Source organism: Scaptodrosophila lebanonensis, unplaced genomic scaffold (genome assembly GCF_003285725.1).
Source record: "Scaptodrosophila lebanonensis strain 11010-0011.00,11010-0021.00 unplaced genomic scaffold, SlebRS2 tig00000112-arrow-arrow-pilon, whole genome shotgun sequence".
NCBI lineage: Eukaryota > Metazoa > Arthropoda > Insecta > Diptera > Drosophilidae > Scaptodrosophila > Scaptodrosophila lebanonensis.
The window spans coordinates 1892127-1898126 of NW_022060574.1; the positions used below are offsets into that span (position 1 = coordinate 1892127).

The 6000-nt window shown below is 37.9% G+C and overlaps 1 protein-coding gene across 2 annotated transcripts in view; it reads right to left on the reverse strand.

Annotated features, from left to right (window-relative positions):
- The window catches only part of LOC115628197 (tubulin polyglutamylase ttll-4), a 213988-nt gene extending 208326 nt beyond the window's left edge, over positions 1-5662 (reverse strand). Inside the window, exon 1 of one of the 2 annotated variants that reach the window (XM_030524192.1) lies at positions 5532-5662. The gene's annotated coding sequence lies outside the window, so the exon portion shown is untranslated. The remainder of the gene's footprint in view (positions 1-5531) is intronic. The other variant, XM_030524191.1, reaches the window with a different exon arrangement.
- Positions 5663-6000: the final 338 nt, after the last annotated feature.

Sequence of the window (6000 nt, forward strand, 5' to 3'; positions counted from 1 at the left end):
TAATCACCAACGTCAGGAACTTCTTAATTGGCGCCCAACGTGAAAAAACCCAAAAGTCACTCAAATCGCGGCAGCATAAAACGTCACCATCGACAGCAGCAGCAAAAGAAAAAAATTAAATAATAAATTAATTTGATAAAACTGTTACAACAACAGTAACTGAAGCAGCATACAGCGTCAACACCGACGGCAGCGACAGACAAAATTGTTACAGCAACAACAAAACACAACGTCACCATCGACAGCAGCAACGGAATAAAAGAAAAATTCCACCGTCAACAACAACAACAAAGTTAAATAATAAAATGTTTAAATACAATTTGTTATAACAACAACAACTGAAGCAGCATACAACGTCAACACCGACGGCAGCAACAGAATACAAAAATTAAATAACAAATTATTATAACAACAATAACTGAAGCAACATACAGCGTCAACACCGACGGCAGCAACAAAATAAAGAGGAAATTCTACTGGCAACAATAGCAACAGAAGCGGCAACGGCAACACCGGCGGCGGCGGCAACACTAGAATTAGATCTAGATAAGAGCATGTAAGTAGATCACTCATTGACAATTTACAAACTAAAAGAACAAATACCAAAAAAAAAAAAATAAATAAAAAAAAATTTTTTTTTTAATCAATTAAAATTTAAAGAAGAATATAATAAAATTTCTTACAATGTTAAAATACTAATCTTTGCGTAGTGACAAAACTTATGTGTGACAGTGACATAGAAGATTTGCTGGACAAATTTAAAAAACTTGATAGCAGAGTCCGTGTAAAAAACCAAAACGAAAAAGAGTTAGGTTAGGTTAGAGTTAGGAAGCGGCAGTCAACAATGCACTTGCCGCTCAAAAAAGAAGTTTTGATGCATAGATGCAAGATCTGAACCAACGTTTAGGCAGTGTCTGTTGGGGCTCCAGAAGTAGAAAAATACAAGGACGCAGAAATTCTTGCAATGATTAAGTGCAGTGAAACATAAGACATTGTGAAATCTTTGCCGGACTTCAAAGGAAAACATGAGACGTACGTCTCATGGAGGAAAGCGGCACACACCGCCTATAAAGCTTACGAGAAATATGACGGTAGTTCAACACACTACCAGGCTTTAGGTATAATGAGAAACAAGATTAAGGGACCAGCTGACATGGTACTAGCATCATTCGACACGCCCCTGAATTTTAAAGCGATTATAAATCGACTTGATTTTACGTATGCTGACAAACGCCCCATATATTTAATAGAGCAAGAAATGTCGACATTCCAACAGGGAAATTTGACACTCCTACAGTACTACGACAAAGTAAAAAAGAAACTCACCTTATTAACGAACAAAACGATCATGACTTACGACAACACCATAGCTGTCGCACTGAATGAAAAGTATAGAATGTACGCTTTACGAGTGTTAATTTCAAGCAGGACCGAAAGATCTTCCTTCCGCTTTGGCTCTGGCCCAAGAGGTTGAATCTAATCACGAAGGCTACACGTTCGCCAGTAATTATGCTCGAAGTATTGAGGAAAGGGCCCAAAGGAACGAACATAGGCAACAAGCCAGAGACAGAATGCCGGAAGGGGAAAACGGAAAAACCCCCACTTTAGTAAACGACAGGCACCTCCTAACGGACCTCCTCAGAAACAAGAACAACCTCAACCAATGGAAGTAGACAATTCATCAAGGTTTAGACAAGTCATGCACTATCAAAACCAGGGTAATACTAACACTCAGGGACAGGCTGACAAAAGACCAAACAGTGGAACCTCAAGGATTACGGGACCAAAACACCAAAGAATGAATCATTTGACCCAAGATGACTCTCTGCCGGACCCAGACACTTTTGAATACCAGACTGACGCAAACCAAGAGTCAGATGACATTAATGATGACCTTGTAGTGTACGACCAAGGTAATTTTTTAGGCACAACTCCCTGCTACCGAGACAAGCATAAGCTCAAATATTTTACAAGCCAGGGAAGGAAAATTGCGTTGCAGATGCATTGTCAAGACAAGGCATCCACGCTTTGGAGGAAGATGCACAGTCCGATATTGCAACGATACATAGCGAGTTGTCACTACTTACACTGTTGAATCAACAGACAAACCAGTCAACTGCTTTCGAAATCAAATAGTAATAGAAGAAGGTGGACCTGCCTCAGATAGGACTGTTATTATGTTTGGTGAGAAAACTCGTCACCTCATACATTTCTCAAGTACAGAAACGTTAATTCAGAGGGTATGTGACGCGGTCAAGAAGGACGTAGTAAACGCAATTTTCTGTGAACTACCAACACTAGCATTCATTCAACATAAACTAATGGAAACATACCCTACGACGACATTCCGTTATGCAAAACATATGGTACCCGATATTTTGAATAAGGGCGAGCAGAAAGAAATAGTTGTCACAGAGCACAATAGAGCTCATAGGGCCGCCCAAGAAAACGTATAACAGATTCTGCAAGATTATTTTTTCCCAAGATGACCCAACTTGCAAGCGAGGTGGTTGCAAATTGCAGAATTTGTCAAAAAGAGAAGTATGATCGGCACCCTCAGAAGCAGGTACTTGGAGAGACACCTATTCCATTGCGTGTGGGCGAGATATTGCACGTTGACAGATTTTCAACTGACAAGAAATATTTCCTCACTTGTATAGACAAGCTTTCAAAGTTTTCGATTGTCCAGCCTATCGCCTCCAGAACAATAATAGACATACAGTCGGCAATCTTGCGGCTCATGAACTTCTACAAGTACACTAAAACAAGATATTGCGATAACGAACCTTCCATAAAATCAGAAACAATAAAATAACTTCTAATTAATCGATTTAACGTTCAGGTTGTAAACGCACCACCGCTTCATAGTACTTCGAATGGACAGGTAGAGAGATTCCATAGTACTCTTGTTGAAATCGCAAGATGTCTGAGAGCTGAAAGAAATATTGCCGATACAAGTGAACTAATACTTCAGGCAACTATAGAATACAACCGGACAATACATTCAGTTACCGACAAACGACCTATTGATGTGATTCATTCTTCTCCTCTAGAGCTTGACGCAGAAATAAGAGATAAAGTCCTTAAAGCACAGAATATACAAATGCAAAGGTTAAACGAAGTAAGACCAAATAGGAGACTGGGAAATAAACTAACATCCTTGTACAACGAAGAAACGGTGGAAGCAGACTTGGGGACCACAGTCTTGATTAAAGGGAGGGTGGTTCATAAAGATAATATAAGGTAATTATAATATGGGTTTCCTTTCTTACTGGACTATGCTACTTCTTGTCACCATGACAAACGCTAAACTGACTGACTACTCGAACGCGGGCTACACACCAATCATGGACGGAAACACGACAATTTGGAAAGATTTCCAATATTTAAAGCACTCGATTAATCTAACAATGTACGCGGAAATAATGGGTCAAACAGAGAAGTTGAGGAACCATTCTCCTCAATCACACATGAGACAGATACTAGACTCGGACATACGACACACGAGAACATCCTTAGCAACAATAGACATTCACCATCGGCACGCCAGAATTAATAATTAATATTTTAGGCACTGTGTTAAAGGTAGTAGCTGGGACGCCATATAAACACAGAACCCTTATACGAAACTTTGCTCTCAAGAAATAGAATATTAATTTCGGAACTTGAAACTTTAATGTTATCTGTTACACTCACAAAGATTGGAATTATTAACCCAGCAATATTAGACACTAACGATTTAAATAACATAATCAATGAGCGTTCTACGAACATAACCATTACTGACTTGAAGGAAGTAGCCCAAATCAGAGTTATACTAAGTAATAATTTTTTACATTTTCTAATTAAATACCCTAAGCCAAGTTTAATATGTAAGAAGATTCTCTTGTACCCTGTCCAACACAATAACAACATCCTTAACATAGCTGACGAAAACATCTTAGCCGAATGCGGGAATGAAATATTTCGCTGCGCTCACAACAACTTTCTGTAGAAGATTGCCCTATACTACGTGCGCTCAACAACTACACTCTGGTGGCACGGCCCATTGCACCACTCGACCCAGCCATCTCGAGTCATTCACGGTCATCGACGACGGCATCATCATCATCAACGACGAAACAGCGCTTATCACGACTAGTGATAACGAAGTGCAAATTGTAACCGGCACGTTCCTCCTTACCTTCGACGAAAATGTCTTTTTGAATGGTTCTTTATACCGTAACCTGAAGAGTTATGTGAACAAGTCTCCTGGCCCAGCAGCGTCAACGTTGGTCAACATAACAGCCCACCAGGAGATATTAAGCCTACCATACTTACAAAGACTGAGTCTCGAAAACACGCATTACATTAGCGATATCGAGAAGGAACTGATAAAGCAGCCCATAATATCTGGATTGACTGTGACTACCTTTTTGGTTTGTTGCTACGCCTCTTTCAAATTCTACAAGAAGCGTCAGGCGTTTCGAAGTCAACAAGACATCCTGGCTGTCATCGATGGTTATAAGAAGTCCGAGGACGTCCTTCACTTAAGTGGGGGAGGAGTTAACACGACTACTCAGCGACAAAGAAGTTGCCAAATCGACATAGCAGAGCTGGCGTGCAAGATCAGCAACGTCCACGGATATTGCACAACGAAAACCGTCATTGCAGAGTGCAACGCTACGCGATGTAAGCAGCTGATATGCGACACCATGCACGAGGCGCAGTGTCAGCATGTTTGAGGTACAGGGCTAGCTTTAGTTATAAGAAATAATGTTCTTAGCAGTTAGTTGACTTTTGGATATTAAACCGTTCGGAATACACGAGCTCTTGTCTTTTATTAGTGCAACAATGCACTGTGTTAATTGAATAATAAATCCTTAGTCGGTCGAACATAATAATCACCGTCAGGAACTTCTTAATTTATATACTTTGTGGGGTCTCCCACGCCTCCTTTCATTTCATGGTACAGAGTAGAAAAAATATTGTGTTGAAGCCGTACATAAAAATGATATGTGTAATAATTGTATTTATTTAATTAATTAATAAAGATAGTTTGAATTTATTTTTTTTATTTTAGCCTGAAGGCCTTCGATGCGCTGGCTATACATTTTTTATATGTATCAAATTTTGTGATTAAGGATTAATTCTAAGCTACAAATGTTAAAATAAATAAATACATTTTTTTTTTGTTTTATTTAATAATTATCTAATAAATAGTAAATGCCTAATATGATACTGCCAAACTGAGCACTTTTAGTAGAATACATAAATAATAATACAGTTGCACATTATGTAGTTAATTATAATGTAGTCAATACAAATACTAGGTCAACCATACTATATATTTACAAACAAATGTAGATACTACATACATATGTACATATGCATGGTTTTATGAATACATATGTATGTATGCATGTTCATGCATATGATGTAGGCATGTGTGTTGTATGCATGAATGTTTACTATGTTAAACGGGATATATGTATTTAGGTTTGTTTGTGATGTATCAATTTGAAGTACATACATTAGTTTTATAAACTTACCGGTGTAAATTAGGGAAAAGGCTTAACACCAATAATGGAAAGGAATATTGCAAGAGGACTATAATAGCGCTATCTTGTAACGAAGGAGAAAATGCCTTTTCATTTATACATACATATGTACTAACTTGCATAAAACCAATTATTTGATTACCACAGCAATAAAACACTAGAATTTCTTGATACCATTTGGCCGGACAACAGAAATATTTTGTTTCTTGCAGATAGATTGCAATTTCGATAGCTCATGTACTATCTTTATTATCGAATCAACCCCTAAAAATCCATAGCTTCGGTCAGTCTGACAGTGTTACCTATTTATTACCAAAATACATTACATTTTCCGCTTTTTTAAATTTTGTAAACAAATAATGAAATATTTACCAAGTTGATAAAAAACCTTAAAAATATTTCTAAGCGCTTCATGTAAAAATATATATAGCCTTTTTTTTTTGGGTTGGATAAAGTTGTG